Consider the following 16,972-nt stretch of genomic DNA (forward strand, 5'->3'; position numbering starts at 1 on the left):
GTGTGAACACTTGAGCTCATGCTTCTGCAACTCTTCAATCACTTTCTACCACTGGCTTTGACCGACGAAAGAAATACCTTCTCCCTATACTTCTTTTTTGCCCCCATCTGTTTTTATAGCTGAAAGTGTAACCTGCAAAGCTTTGCGAGGATGCCTCACTCACTGTCGGAAAGTCAAATTTCTGAAGCTGTTAGTGTCACAACTTACAAATACACTTCTGATGAAATTAAATTTGAGGTGCCTCACAATAAGTTGGTACCCACTGTTCAGTTTTTGAAACAGTCAGAGCTCCACTTCAAATTCATCACGGCAAACAGAGCGAGGAGAAACTACAAATGTAGAGAAATCAATTTGTACACCCTGAAAAGCAAGCAATCAGGGTTTTTTTGTTTTCCACTGTATTAGACCCTCAGTTTGAAGTGAACAAATAACAGAAAGGGACTTACCTGGGCTCCTGGGTGAACCTGGTGCTGTGTGTAACAGATCCTATCTCTCCCCGTGGGGCAGAATCACAGAGAAAGAGGAGGAGGTGGGGGGACAGCAAAGAGAGGAGGCGAGGGAAGAAGGCGAGAGAGTGCCTGTGGACACCGAGAGAGAACCGCAGACAGAGAGGAGAGAGCAGTGATAGCTGTGCTCTCACACAGCGCACCGATACACTGAAGGGGATGTGCTGGCTCTGGGAGGTGGTACATCTCAGTCAAATGACATCTGCCTCGCTCTTAAAAACCATTGGCTAAGAGGTATGATTTCCTAATGAGCCATCCCCACTGTCTCCAAGAGAACACACCCACTCCTTCTTTCCTCTGCACATGTATTCAGATCCATTTACTTAACTCACACGCGTTGATATTTTTTTTCTTCTGCACAGAAGTCTTTTTTTCCCTCCCTTTGTCCTCTCATTCCTCCTTCAATTCTCTCGCTAAACACTTTCACATCTCTTCATTCTCTGAGGGGTTCTCTATAGGTGCATTGTCATTTTTCACCATTGTCGCAGGAAGTGGATTTGTCTTTCAGCTCAAAATTGCTTTCCCTTTCAGTCATGTCTTGTTTTAAAAGATATTTTCAACCCTTTTTAAAAGATTCCCAAAACTATAAAATGACAATTGGCTTTTCCAGCTATACATATTGATTTCCTTTAACTATTTCTTAGACATGGAGAGAATTCCTCCCAATTAATACTAAAAATCCCATTTAAAAGACTCTGATCAAGATAAATACTGCATTTATTTATTTTTCACTCTCAAGTTTTTTGACAAATTATTGTGGTAAACAAACCATATTAGATGTTAGTAGTTTACTAACCACCAATGGTGTTTAGCTATGTTTTCCACCTTCTCAAATGTGTGGGTGGCAAAGTGACCACATTGTTTGACGTAAATCAATTTATGATTTCAAGTGGCATTACTGAATGAAATGAGCAATTATGAGTAATAACGCCTACTCACACATCAGTTATTACTGAAAAGTATACTTTAGAATATAATGTTTTTTTATGTAGACAAAGAAAATGCTTTTAGATATATGGTCCTTAGGTTAGTTGTTTTTTAAAAGGCAATTTTGATGAAAAAACACTCTGCTTATAGGTAGAAAGATAAGATTCTCATTGATTAATGAATTGACTGGTGATCCAGTAAGTTAGTTTTTAATTAGTTTATTTGTCACTTAGTCAAAAAGACAAGAAACTACTCTGATTCTAGGTATAACATTTAGCATTAAAAAGTCAAAATGAGATTTTTGTTTATTTATTTTTGTATGTAAGGCAGTTAAATTGGAAACTGATTTTTAATGTTAATATAAATGTTTATTTAAGTTTCATTGAAGTAGTGAAGTATGAAGATCAGTGCCAAAGAGCATGCTCCAAAATTTGAGAACCAGCAATGATTTATGTCAGGGAACTAATCTAACAACCAGAATCAAAGCTAAAAATAAACTTTTGGTCACTTACTTAAACTGTATTCCTTCTACATCAGATTGTAAGATATGAGATTGTCAAAGATTTGTCAGACTAGGGTAGAGTTAACTACCCAGTCATTATTTTTGAAAAAAAAATGTAAAGAAGATACAGTTTTTTTCCAAGTTTTTTTTAATTTTAGGATTAGACCAGTAGAACGTTGTCATTTATTTATTTTATTAAAGATTTGTAATTTGCCCCATGTTGGCTAAAGGGGGTTTGCAGCTGACTAACCAATAAAGAATCAAAGTTTAAAGGAATAGTTTGAGTTATTTGAAGTGGGGTTCTGGGAAAAGGCTATGAAGAATTTTTTTTTTTTAAGTGTTGAAGTTCTCTTTTTACCTGCCTCAGTTTGAGGAAACAAAGTTCAGGTTTATGTTTAACAGGATAACATAAAAATGGACTGCTGCTATCTCAAAACATCTCCAGTCTCCAAAATCCTTTAGTGGTTCAAGCAAGCATTATTTTTACAAACATTTACATTGGTGTCAGTTTTGCATTACATAGTTATTTACATGAAATGCAAATAGTAGCAGCAGCAGCTAGTTGTAGCACCTCTGGCACAGCTTGGGGCACTTCCTGCAAAAATATCAAAGTATTTCTGCCTGAATACCTGTGTAATACAAAACTGAGAGAGGTGTAAAGGTTTATAAAATAGCATTTGCTTGAATTGTTATGAAATGTTGTTGACTGACAACAGCAATCAGCTTTAGAAATGGCTCCTTCAGGACCAACCGTTATTAGCTTGTCAATACAGTCTGAGCCACAAATCATTTTTGTTTGAAAAGGATGAAAATTTTAGTGAATGCTTCTTTTAAACCCAGTCTTGAAAGTGAGGAATGTAGGTGAGAAATAAAGAGTGTTAGTTTCTATAAACTCCTCAGTTGTTATTTGCCTCTCAGGATGTTGCAAACATCACATTATAGATTTGTACCTATTTTCTTAATACCATGAAATTGATCATAAAACAAGTGATCATATAAAGAAAGAAGATATTTGTTTTGCATTTGTGTCTAATTAGTGAATGTTTGGATAAATTTACAAATGACAAATTTTAGCTTTTGTTGTATTTTAAAAACTTAAAAACTTTTTAAACTCGGTTTTTTAAAATGTTTTGCTGTCCTTTTCACCGGTTTTATATTAAGCTTTTTATGACTGTCCTATGATAATAAAATAAGACCACATTACATATCTAATTGTGTGTTATCCATATTGAATAACAGCCACATTTTAACAATTCATGTCTCATCCTGTGTTCCTGTTTTTCAATTATCTGCATCTATAAGCTGTGCCACAGGGTAAACCATGCATTTTATGTCATTTAGTAGTGAGATCAAGCATAAATTCTGATAAATAAAATTTCAAACAGACTGTCAGGTCAATAAAAGGTTTATGTCTACAAGTTATTAAATTTTCAATGACAAAACTTAAATACCTCGCCTTCCTTCTTTAAGTCTCCTGGACATCACCAAGGTTGATGTTTGTGAATCTCCTCATCCACCCATCTATCTATTTTCTGTAAACACTTTATCATATTCAGGGTCATGGGGTGTTGGAGCCTATCTCCAGAAGTCAGTAGGTGAAAGTCAGAGTACACCCTGAACAGGTCTCCAGTTCATCACAGGACTAACACAAAGGCACATCACCATGCACAGACCCTTTACACATAAGAGCAAATTCAAGACTCAGATTAATTTAATATGCATGTGTTTAGATTATGGGATGAAACCAGATTACTTGTAGAAAATCTATGCATGCATGGAGGGAACCTACAAATCACACAGAAGGATCTTTATGGAATCAGAACGTGCAATTAAATCAAACAAATAAATAAAAGCCTGTCAGAAAATAATCCACAATAAAACAAATAAATCATTTCAGAAGCACAACAATTAGTCAGCAAACATTTCATAAGTAAAACATTTGATTTGCAAACAACACATTTGCACAGTTGTGTAGATTTTACATGTTTAATCAATTTTCTGCTGCTGAGGCTTTTATTTTGACAGTCATGTCAGCTTCTGCTGACATTTTTTTGCTTCTGTGCTGCCTGATTTCTTTGTTTCTGATTTTGACAGAGATGTCTCGGGTGGGAGGATCTTTTCAGACCCCCGGCAGAGATTCAGACCCAGGACAGTCTTGCTGTGAGGGGAGGGTGCTAACCAGCCGCTTCACCATGGAGCTGAGTCTACTCGGGTGGAACTACAATCCTATTTAATTCTACTTTTTTCTTCTTTTCTTTCCTCTCTTGATATACTAATTTATTTCTCTAGCTGAGTAGCACAACCTGCTAAACTGATCCTGCAAGAAAATAAAAGTTACGATTGTCATAAAGTGTAATATTTTGGATTTAACAATATAACGTTTCCACTCATTATGCATTTTTTAATCAAACATGCATCAGGAGTATCTCCGTGTTGGGACACAAACGTGTCTGTGTCAGATTCATGTGCTTTGTAATTGGATTTTTAAAAGACCTCTATTGTCTGACCCCTACTTTTCTCTCTGACCCACTGGAGGGTAATTGGCTGTGCTACTGATAATCCCTTTGAGTTCTTGTCATTCTGCCCTGACATCCCTTATGCTGTCATATCCCATCAATAAAAGAGAAATATAACCAGGATAATTGGTATTTTTTGTTTCCATTCTACTATCTATCAACTATTACTACACATTAGAAAAAAAAAATCCCTTTCCTTTGATAAGAATTACTGTACATAACAGACCATGACCTAGAACAGAGTTTTTAGGAAACAAATCATTTTAATTAATCTGACAGCTAAAGAGCCTTTCCACTCTTTAGGTGCAGGGAGGGCAAAACATTTCAATTCTTAGGAGTAAGTTTGCTAATTTATGAAGTGGAGAGAATAATATAATTTGTTCTGAGGCAGTAAATGTAAAAAAAGAAAAAATTAAGCTTTCCTTCAGTGTCATCCCATCTCATTTGTTATCATTAAGAACGTCACTTTGAGCTTTACAAGTCACTAGGCTGTGTGACTGTAAGTCATTCCTTTCTTGGGGCTCTCCCTCACAAACTTGTGCATGTAGAGAGCTCCCGTTGCTACACAGACCGTAAAACATACTCTGTCACAAACTGAACAGCCACATACCAAATCGAAATCTGGTGATGGCATTAATCCTGACAGTAAATTCAAATCACCCAGTGCTGGTGCAGCTGATAGCTGACTCATTGCATCTCAGCCTCAGGATGCTCTTTTCTATCCATGGAAACACAGAGCACTATGGCTGGCTGCCTGCAGTTTGCTATCTGATTTTGCATAATATTTAAAGCTCTTCGTTCCAACTACCAATCAGGCTTTCCATCAGGTCCCTTGTCTGTTTGGGCTTTGAAGCATTTAACCTCAAATGTCAGTGTCGGCCAGAGGCATGCTCCTGGATCCATATCTTCAAATGACTTTGGTTAAATTCACTTATCATAGAAAGTACAATTGGTGCTTAATGCTATCAGTCTCTTTGAGTAATGGACTAGATCATTAATTTTCTTGCCAACTATAGTCTAAAAGATAACTTGTCTACCTCTGAAATTGAACATGTCACCTACCCCTTGACATTTACAGGGCTAATTAAACTTAAGCCAGGCTCCAGGTAAACATGACACAACATCAACTAAAGAAAAGTAAAAGAAAGAAAGAAAGAAAGAAAGAAAGAAAGAAAGAAAGAAAGAAAGAAAGAAAGAAAGAAAGAAAGAAAGAAAGAAAGAAAGAAAGAAAATTGGTTTTGACATGTCTCAGTAATATTTCCTTCTGATCAACCCTAAAGTTTAACAACTTAAAGCAACAGGAACCCACTGCTGAAATGTTAGCGTTTGATCTAAAATGGTAGCTGAAAAGAGCTATTGTGCTGTTTAAAAAAATAAATGTGTGGCAAAAAAAATTTAATTTTCCTTTACCACACCATCCTTTTAGTTCCAAGAGTGAACGTCTTTCAAACAGTGAACATTGCTGCATGTTACCAGAACATTGGGTAGAGGATTTTCTCTGTGCAGCTGCCAAAATACATCTTGTGTGTATCTGTGAGAATCCAGCAAGTTGTACAAAGCAATAATTTTTGATGCCACGGAAATGAAAAAGCTAAACCTTGTGATATAGCAGTATAACGGCAGATCCTCCAGGTGTACTGTATAAGGAGAGTGTAGAGTCCCACAAAAAAGCTCGGCTTTTGGTCAATTTGCTGCTTTTATCACCTATTGCCAGAGGCAAAGGGGAGATAATGCTTTTGCTTGTGTGTATGTTTTTTTTTCTATATGCAAAATCTCTTGTGAATCACTGGACAAATTTTAATGAAACTCTCTAAGAGTAATCGTTGAAAAAATGTCTATAACTCGGTCAAATTTACAGATATTAAGCTAAAACATGGCTTGTAGTAGCTGAGAGTCATCCTTAAAACATACTCTGAGAGCTAACACATTTGCCACATTTTGAATTAGGTTGTATATAATGTTATTTAGAAGGTTTGACTAAAAAAACTATAACTTCCTTTCTTCTAATCATAACTGATCTTAGTCTAAAACTCTGGCATGAAACGCAGAAAGCAATATGCATTTATTCAAAGAATGCTGGGCCTTAATTTATTTGGCTTTAAAACTTTTACTCTGAATTTATGTTTAATAACATTCATTTGTATTTCTCATTTTATGCATTGTTGTTGTTGTTTTACTCTGAATGATACTTCATGGTGATCGTATTTGCACTTTATATGTATCTTGTGTTTACTTGCTGCAGATGGAAATTAGCCATTGGCCAAATCAGGTTCCACCTATTTACCTCTTTGAGTTTAATGTTTTATGTCCATAGTCCTTATCAAATAAACTAAACTAAAACTATGAGATTTTTCAGTTCACCGGGGCCAATCTCATTGCTAAGTAGAACTTCATCACATTTTGTTACTAGACTACTTGCTTTATTGTTTTCAATGTTTAAATTAACTCCTGCAGCTGCAGTTGTTTTTGCACCAGTAGCAGCAGCCATCCAGAACAAATGCATGGCCGCTGCTCAGAAAGTTCAAGAGGGTCATCAAAACAGCAACATAAACAGCCTTTACTTTATTTTATTTCCTTTCATTTTCAGAGCTTATTCTAAAGACTGTAAGGAAAACCATGGTGGCAAGAGACAGTGAGTAATTGCAAGCTTGGCTGTGTTATCTACTACAGCTGAGAGTATTAGGAGAGGGGTAAGCTCACCCAGAAATGCTGTTCCTATTTACATTTAGACTAGCCATTCTCAGAAGCCAAACACTCTCTCCCTCATGAAAGACTTAACAGTCTTTTAATGTCCTGTTGAAGGACGGAGTCACATGACTTATAAGCTGAAGTTCAAGAGTGTGTACAGGATGGTGGTGGACTTTGTTAAAGAAATGCAGGTGTAATGTATAATTTAGCTCCCTAAAGGGCTCTTATTGTTTTTCAGAGACATATTAAAAGCAGCTTGCAGAGTCTGCAGGGTTGATAAGTGCAATCCATCATCATAAATAACTGGTTTTACATTTTTACAAGTACTGTTTATAAGCCCATCCATAATCATTGCAGATGCAATCACGTCACATTATAATACATCCTTCCAGAAACATGTTCTCTGGCCCTCCAGGTTTTATCACGGCATTTTGCTAGTAGGTGACGAACATGAGAGTCTATTATCAGCTCCTCTGCCTTCCAGTTTTCAGAACGTTGTGCCAATACTGTCTGAGAGACACCAATTTCTGATAAATATATTTAATTACTATAAAATATTAGGCATATCAGAGCTAAAATAATGCCAAATATTCAGCTTGACCAGGCCACAAAAGCATTGTTAACCCTGGAGGAAGGATGCTCATAAAAAATATAGAAGTTTATGAAAGCATAAAATGATTCTATTGGACTCTAAGGTACTGCAAAACGTGTGGCCGCTTCCTTTCTTTGCATCTTTTATCATGCTTCTTGCTGTTGTTCTTCGTCTATCCCTTCCATAGCATGTCTTCCTTGAGGGCTTTGTTAAAATATTCTACAGCTTCCATCTTTTTGTTGCTATGGGACAAAGTATGCAAAGCAGAAACTGTGATCTACTCCTAAGACTGCAAACTCTCTTAGTGCTGTTGTCGAGATTAGCTAAATTTCCTTCACATGTTTTGCACTAATCACATTTAGTCTATCACATTTAAACATAGATTTTTTTTTTCACAGTTTACTTGTGCTACTGTATATCCAATGCTTTCAAATGACTCTTCCATACATTCAATATGGCACATTAGCTCCAGCTTGTAGATTCGCTCATTATCTCTGAACACAATAAAATATGTCACCCTGGTAAATGCAGTCACAGAATAATACACAGTTTTTAAAAATTCTGAAAACAGCAGGGTGGTATATTTAGGCTCAGCATCAGTGAGCTGTAATTTGCAGGCTAAGTCACAGATATCTCTTTCCTGAGTGTGAACGATTACAAATGTGTTTACAGGGGAAGATACTGTAGGCATTCTAATTAATCCAATGTACCAGAAAATTATTTCTATTAAATAACCACTCTGTCTTTACTACGGCATGAGTGCCTGTGAATTTAAATTCCCTCCCTTTTGTTCAGTGGATTAGTATCCTTTCAGGAAACAGAGCATACAAAGGTATTAGGCCTTCAGAGCATGAAAAGGTTCAAATGGCTGGTGTCTAGAAACATTATTTGTTTCAAAACAATTTTTTATTGTCAACTACATGAAATTATACTATCTATGGAGCATTATTGAATGTTTCATTTATAGAGCAGAGTTTTATATACATGCAAAAGCATGGTCTCTGAAAAAATGCAGTCAACTGAGGAAGGATTCACACAAATACCAGGCCTGAATTTTAATAACATTCTGCTGTTGTGAAATGTGTTGATAGAAACAGATGCACATCCTTAGTCTTAATTAAACAAAAATTGCTTGAAGAAAAGATGCATTTATGAAATCTCAGATTTGTATATATATATATATATATATATATATATATATATATATATATATATATATATATATATATATATATATATATATATATAAAGGGTTATTTTGGTTTTGTTTTAACATGTATGTTACATGTATTGGAAAAGTTGATAAAGGTGTGTGCTGATTAACCCAGGTACAGTGAACTATTCAAATATGACACTTCAGGTGGAGCTCAAGGTAAGATTAACCAGCCAACATAGAGCTTGTTGTTCAACTATTGGCCAGAAAATATAACTTTTTATTGATATTTATTCGTATTTATTGGTAAAACAAACAAGCAACATAAAAGAAAAGTCAGAGTTACCATTTGTCATCAGAAGGGATGTCTGAGTGCAAAGTCAAATTCCAGCAAATCCCAGTTTTACCAATCTGACCCAGCATGCATGACTTGCAAAAACCTTGTGCCTGTAAAAGAATCAATTATTCATTGAAAAACTGTAAACAGGGGGAAACATAAGTATTAGAAGATGAGTATGACAGTTATGTGTTTATCCTTCAGTTTGGTGTGTATTCTGTCTCATATTAATTTTAAGCAGCTTCTTACCTCTTTTGGAAAAGAGGAGTTGAATTAGTGTGGGCTGCCTGATTCAACACTTTAACAGCAATGAGAATAAGGAAAGAAAACTCTTGAAGATAAAACTGAAAGTTAAGACTTCTTGGTGATATTTTAGAATGATATTTCAGAATGCTGAGAAGAAAAAAAACAATAGATTTCCTGTTATAAACCCCATACACAAACAAAGATTATCCTTTCATTGTATGTTTTATCTCCCCACCCACAATGCACTTGTCTGATAAAAAATATTGTTTTAATCAAGGTCCCTATAGAACTTTGGTCATATTGATAGATTCAGCTGCCTCCACTCTCCCATGACAGTTTCTGGGCAACTAATTGTCTCTTTATTTCATTTCTCATACACCCTCCCACATGAGTCTGGACCTTTGCAACATTCACAATCTCACCTTTGCTGTCTGCTAAGAGCAGCTAATCTGAGCCAAGATTGTAAATGTGTGTGAAGAGACAGATTGACAGGTAAAAAAAAAATGAGGAGATGAGCTGTGATAACATGACAGGGAGTTAGCCCAAAACAAGCCTATAAACACACACTGGGGAGAAACATCAAATATGACACACCATGAGTTCACTTAGAAACAAAGCATTGTAGTTGACCGTGTTAGATAGAACAAGTCCCTCCTGAATTCCTGTGTGAAGGACAGAATAAACACCACAGTCAGATATTTTTATATTCTGTTCATTTCCAGCCGCTGTGTGAAGCCACATGCAAGTGCACACATACTGTACGCCCACATATGCATTCAGTGTATTCTGTCTTCCATGCAAACCCATTCCTGCACAGTCTCCCATGATGTAACACTAAATTAGGAATTGCACTCTGTTTCTCTCTATCTCTTCCTTCACAGATGGTTTATTACAGCATCTGTTTCAGGTCTCATATCACCTGACAACATTTACTATTAGCATTAATAGATTACAATGGAGTCTCCAGCCATCCTGAGATGACATACTGTTGGCATTACAAATGTGACATCTGATTCTGAAGACGTCCGTTTATATATTGTAGACTTAAATTTCAGAAAACGCCCTCATGGTGCCTCTTTGCTCTGCCAAGGCAATTTCCTAAGGAAAAGGGTGGTAGTAAATATGGTTAATGTGCTGAGGAGGCAATGCTACACCAACATAAAGAAGACATGAGATGTGATTCTTCCCACAATTGGGATGTAAAATCCTGTATCGTAAACTAGGCTCGGATAGGACTAACCACAAGAGAACTGCTAAAAGGGTAAGCATTAAAGCCTCCTCCAAAAAATGCAGGGTAACGTTGTGAAAGTCTAAAATAAATCTGTTTTAAATCAGTTAAATGTTGTTAAAACACTTGTTACATTTGTGAGGATTATCCACCAAGTTAAACAGTAGAACCTTGAACTTGTCCAAATCAAAATAAAAAAAGAAGCAGATCAGAAATAATGTATACGGCTCATTCAGCACCCCAGCAGGTCAAGATAGAAAAACTCAAGAGGGTAGAAAATCTCACCAGAGACAAAAGAAAGCAGACAGGTACGAGATTAGATGTTGTCACATGCTTTTTGTAGATAAGAAGCTACAGTGTGAAGTTTATATCAGGAGGGAAATGATTAATGTAAATTTAATACATCTCATTGTACTACACACCATTTTCAAGTACGAATTAGGCCTCTAAGATAGATGAGGATTTATTTTTTATTTTTTTATTATTTTAAGGAAATGTTAATCAGTGTGCAGTGTCCTATTTTAATTCCATTATCATGTTTACTTTTTCTCATAATATGAAATCACTTGGATTATGGTGCAAAACATCAACCTGACCTGTGATAAAGCGACACATAAATTTTAGAGACTTGACAGATTTTGTCAGACAAGGAGGAAAATAAAAGTCATGTCTAATTTGATTAACACAGACAGTGCAGTGTCCACAAACGAATCGACCATGAACTTTGCCATCTATCAAAATCTCTGCCATCGTTCTGTATAACTTTTCAGACATCCTGCTTTGAGAACCCCTCGGTTCATCAGTGATCAAAGGCCACAGCATGAGCAGCCCAAGTCATTTCATCCAGGGGGTACCATCTTTCTGACTGCCTTGGATAATCCTCTTGACCTTTTAGGAATGGAAAAAGGTGACCCTTTTAAGGTTAGAAATTTAGACCACTCCACTGGCTCTAGAGGAGACTTCCTCTTTAGCCCTAGCCTTTTATTTTTTGCCATAAAAGACATACCACTGTGTCACGGTTCCTACATATAAAACATGAGTAACGTAGATCTATGTTTGTCACCCACATACTGTTACTATCCACAAAAAGATATACCCATAATATTCTTTGTTATTTGGTATTATCTTGTTTTTAAACAAAATTTTAAATCTGCCATAAGAGGTCCAAGACTGCTTCAAAAAGGTACAGATCATATAAGGGTAACAAAAACAGTTAAGGGTACAAGAAAAGTACCTTTGAGGGTACCACCCCAGTGACAAGTCTTTGTACCCATAAAGGTAAAACTGGGTATTTTTTTTCTGAGTGTGTGTGTCAGGGTAGGGTTACCTTACACAGCTGTTTTAGGATGCTTAAAACTTGCTGGATAACTAAAACACTGGCATATTCCTCCTCACATGATGGTACATTTCTATATTTGAGGCATAACTCTCCAAATCTTAGCTAAATGCAGCTGTTAGTAGTGCCTATTAAATGGACAGCCAACTAACTCCCACCTCCTGAACACATGAATGTGTTAAGTTAACCCCAGCTGTTCACTGACAGCCATCTACCTCAGTGTCTAGTCAGATTTGTTCTTTGTAGCTGAAAACATGCAACTCAGTGACAGAAGACAGATGGCGTTCAACATGCTGCACGATCACGAGTTCTCTTCAGAGTCAACACTTTTTAACTTGTCCACCGATTCATTATTCATAAAGAAGTCACTACAAAGAGTGTAATTGCTGCAAATTACAGCCTATCGAAGCTTAAAGGTAATACAATTTAAGCTTTAAGACAGTTTATTAATGACTCATCAAACTAAAAAAGCCTACCATGACATATGGCTAACGCAGATTCAGAGAACCCATTAAACTATTGTCATTTCCTTCTATTTCATCATAAAAGGCGCTATTCGGCTTGAAATAGCTTTTCCCTAATGGAGGACATTCAGTGCAATGTAAAAGGTTTTGGTGACAAGGCTGTGCAAGATGTTGAAAGGCAGGCAGTGACATGAGAGAAAACAGGAATTTCACCTTCAGCTAATTAAAACATGGGAATATTTTGTGCTGAATATTTTCACCGTCTTGTAGTGACAATGACCCAGCATGAACTAACCAAAATCTCCCCATCCAAAATACACAAAAATTATAGTTTGTGTTTGAAGTTTGTCTTGTGTTCAGACAAGAAAACCATTGCAGATTGTGCTGGTTTTTACAAATGATATTGATTAATATGTTGAATTTCAATTTTATTCAAGAGTTCATTTGTTTTTCTAATAAGCTTAAATTAACTTGATTAAAATGTGTCAGGTGAGCCAATAAAAAACATGGGGTTTAAATCAGCGATTTGAGGCCTAGTTTGCACTACGCTGTGTTTCAGTAAAAACTGAATCTGCTGTCAAAACTACAGCAGATTCAATAAGTACAGCCGTATCCATGTAAATGCGACTTCCCTCAATAAACATTGAAAAAACACTAACATTTCCAGAGATCGTTCTTGTGTAAACAGGGACAGAGTGGAAATTTTCAGATACTCTCCGATGCATTTCAAAAGAAGTTACAGTGTTTGAAATTGCACATGAGCTCTACGGAAGGATGCAGAGCAACTAGATAAAAACAAAAAAAAAAACCAGCAACAATGGCGAATAGCAGAGTCCTGTTTCTGCTTCTCACCCTTTTTAATGTGTAGCAGAATCCCAACCTCACTGTTGGTCCAAACAAAACCTCTGTGTTTTCACCACTTTGGATATAACTGTTTACGTGCTCTAGAGACTGGTGTCTGCGCACAAGCAGGGAAATACAAAACTTACAGCGCCAGCTAGTAGCCTCGCATTGAAACTACAGTTGATCCACCGAGCGCAGGATTAATGTGTAAACAGGTAACTTTTTTCCAATCAACACTGGAAAATCTCTGGTGTTTCCAAGAGATCTGTCATGTGTAAACAGGGCCTTAAATTATGATTTTACTTAACTACAGCAGGTCTTTTTAAATGCTGCTGAAACAATGCAGTGTGGGATCTGTGTTTCACAGCAGCCTCTTGACAGCTCAACCAGCCATTTGTAATTTTGTAAATTTGTAAATTTGTAAGGTTTGCATTTGTAACACACGTAGTAAAATGAAGGGAAATTTAAAAAGCTGCATCTCAATCTGATAATGGCCTGAACAGCTGCTACAGGGAGTAAAACAGGGAATGGAAGGGCAACAGCAAATAGCCACTAGATAGGCAAGATACAAGGGGACTATGACGATGGCAGTCTCTTTGTTCCCAACTTTCAATGCACCAAAGGCTCCATTCTTTCTCAGTCTGAGGTCCTTTGCCTCCATCAACAGCATAGATAAGTGCAAGTCCCGCAGAGGATTGAAGGAAGAAACAGATTAGAGGGAAAATCTGATGTGCCGAAACATCAGCTGTTCCCCTGGGACAAAGGAAGACTGGTTTAATGTCAGCCCTGCACCTCATCACTCTGACAAAGGAACAGTTTTCAACGATTCAAAGAAAAAGGCACCAGTTAAGTGAGACTGTTAAAAAGTTTGGCTGTAAATGTGTTTTAATGTGAAATTCCTGTAAATAGAAAAGAATGAGAAGGCAGGAAAAATGTCCTTTTTCTGAAATAAATTAACAGATCCATTAAAAATGTGTCAAGGGCTCTAATCAAAATCAGGGCTCAACTTCAGGATTACCTAAATGTCATTAAATTATTCAGATAATAAGTTGGGATTCAGTATAAGCCGGCCCATGAAAAGTTAATAGAAATATGAAGTGTTTTGGGCCATTAGGTCTGCCCCTGATTTTGCCTCTGCATTGAGGAACATTAATAACTATAAAAATTCATGAAGTTACAGCTGTTGTAATCAATTCTTGTACTTTGGAAGTGCACATATTGATCCTGCAGGTACTTAATAATTTGGAGTGCTGTGTAACAGACCGAAATTCAGCCTCAAGAAAAGACCTGGATGATATTTAATATAAAGATTTGTAACAGATGTGAAATCATAGAGCAAAGCTAATGAGGCAAAGCTTCCTGCTTGGAAACGACACACCGATTTGTTTTCCACTGGTGATTTTAAAGGTTTGTAATGAATGGATAAAAACATAATGATGACACATAACCACAGACTCTCACTTTCTGTTCTCTTATGTATTACCTATCCAGCAGCCAGCCATATAAACTGAAGGCTGTCGACAGCAAACAGTATGTAAAACTTTAATTATCAAATTTATCATGCAGCAATGAAGAGCTTGGAGGGAAAAAAATGGACGCAATCATTCCTAAAATGTTTGGAATCCACCTGGGAAACCCAACATCTCCTCTTTTTTTTCTTTTACCCTGTTTTAGTCTGTCCTCTCACCAATGTTGCCTTTTATTTTTATTTTTAACTTATCTTTGGCTACACTGAAGCCACTTGAACTGATTTAAAAAATCCAATACCCTGTGAGATTCAAAGTGGTTCAGATTTTTTTAATGCATTCATGCAAAAAATGGAAAACACAGAATAATCATAGTCTTCCAGGCCTTTAACCAAACTGATAAATCACAAGAATAGGAGTTATTTGCTGGGTCTGCAAAGTCCTTTTAAAAGTATGAGTCAGTGTGCATCATATGAAGCTTTTGTATGTCATTATTTAGTGTTTGTGGGGATTTGGTTCAAACAAACTCCAACTTATGACCATATTTCCACAAAAACATTGCACTGATCTAAAAAAACACAGTTTTTTCTGTCTGAGTATGTCTGAAAAACTCAGGTTTTGCCTAAATCTAATTTGACCAAACAAACTGATCTCTTTCTCTGACAAAAATTTAAATACAAATGCATTGAGTCTTTATTAGTCAGAATAAATAACAATTTATCAAATAAAATGTAAGGTGATGAGCAAAAAATGTGCAGGGATATGTCAAGGGGAAAAGAAACTGAGTAGCACAGTATAATTTTGTCTCAGCCCTTCATCTTCCACTTATTATAAGGCTTGAGCTGGAACCAGTGTCACCGCTCTCCCAGGTGACGGACTGTCCATTAACACATCACCTGCAATGGAGAATAAAACTTTACAGCCGGGACATCTTACATTTATCTGGCATGTCATAGTGGTTAAGTCCTGAAAGAACCTCTATAATGTCTGCAGCTGGCTCAAAGCTTGACTGGGGGCAGTCTAAGCAAAACCAGAAAGATGTTTTTCCTTTATTACACAGAAAAGGTCTGTCACCATTACAAGTCTTTAAACCATCCTATTGGACATTATAACATTTGAATTACCCATTTCAATTTTTGTTCACAATTTCAACAAGTGTTTTTCTTTCATGGTCTTTTCTTTTTTTCACTCGTTTGTGACATAAATTTGGAAATAGCAAACTTCTGTTTTCAAAAGAACATGTTCAAATTTGTTGTTGCCAAAGTGACATTCTTATCAGTCTTAAATGTATTTAGTGCTAATTATCGTCCACGGCTAAAAAGTAAATACAACCCTGTTAGCAAAATAACTCATGAACCACTGGGCAGATTTTAATGAAACTTTCAGAAAGTTTTCATTGACTAAACATCAACAAGTGATTACTTTTTTCGAATTAATTTAATTCAAGATAGCCACCACAACTAACTGATATTTTCCAACACAAAAATGGCTACAACTCCATCAATTTTACAGATATTGAGATAAACTTTGATGTGGTAGTAGCTGGGAGTCATTCATAACACATACTTTGGTTGTGACATTTTGTGATGTTGCATGAGTTTGCAAATAAAGTTACCATCAAAGTCTGACCTAAACAGCTATAACTCTGTCATTTATCAACAAAGGATGTTTTTAGTCTAAAACATGAAAGGTTGCAGGTGAAAGACATTCCTAAAGGACTGATAGGTCTTTAATTCATAAAGTTTAGGACACAGATAGTACACTACTATTGTAAACAAACTAAAAATTATAAAAATACTAATAATCAAAATATACTAGCTAGTATTAGCTCACATTTCGATTTACCTAAGAGCACCGCACGATTCAAAGAAAACAGGCTGCACTTTAGGTACAATTAAAAAATAGCCTTTAAAACAATTTATAAAGGCTACTTGCTGTCACCAAGGAAACTTGTGAAATAAAACTATATATTCACCAATTAAAAATGAACTTTTTCTTGAAATGCACAGGAAAAATCAATATTTGTACTTGCAGTCCATGCGTGCATTCACAACAGATGTCAACGCAACCACTTTACTGACACCAACTGTCAGCTCTTTGACAAAAATGTGAGTTATAACCCTGCACTTTCCACCTCCCACCACTTCTCCTCTGTTGTTAAGGGGAGC

General features: G+C 36.2%; 1 protein-coding gene across 2 annotated transcripts in view; it reads right to left on the reverse strand.

The window, feature by feature from the left end:
- Window positions 1-862, reverse strand: part of thsd7ba (thrombospondin, type I, domain containing 7Ba) — a 188,484-nt gene extending 187,622 nt beyond the window's left edge. For both annotated transcript variants that reach the window (XM_017420752.3, XM_025006907.2), the window contains exon 1: window positions 447-862. The gene's annotated coding sequence lies outside the window, so the exon portion shown is untranslated. The remainder of the gene's footprint in view (window positions 1-446) is intronic.
- Between the last annotated feature and the right edge of the window lie 16,110 nt (window positions 863-16,972).

Source organism: Kryptolebias marmoratus, linkage group LG6 (assembly GCF_001649575.2).
Source record: "Kryptolebias marmoratus isolate JLee-2015 linkage group LG6, ASM164957v2, whole genome shotgun sequence".
In the NCBI taxonomy this organism is placed as follows: Eukaryota; Metazoa; Chordata; class Actinopteri; order Cyprinodontiformes; family Rivulidae; genus Kryptolebias; species Kryptolebias marmoratus.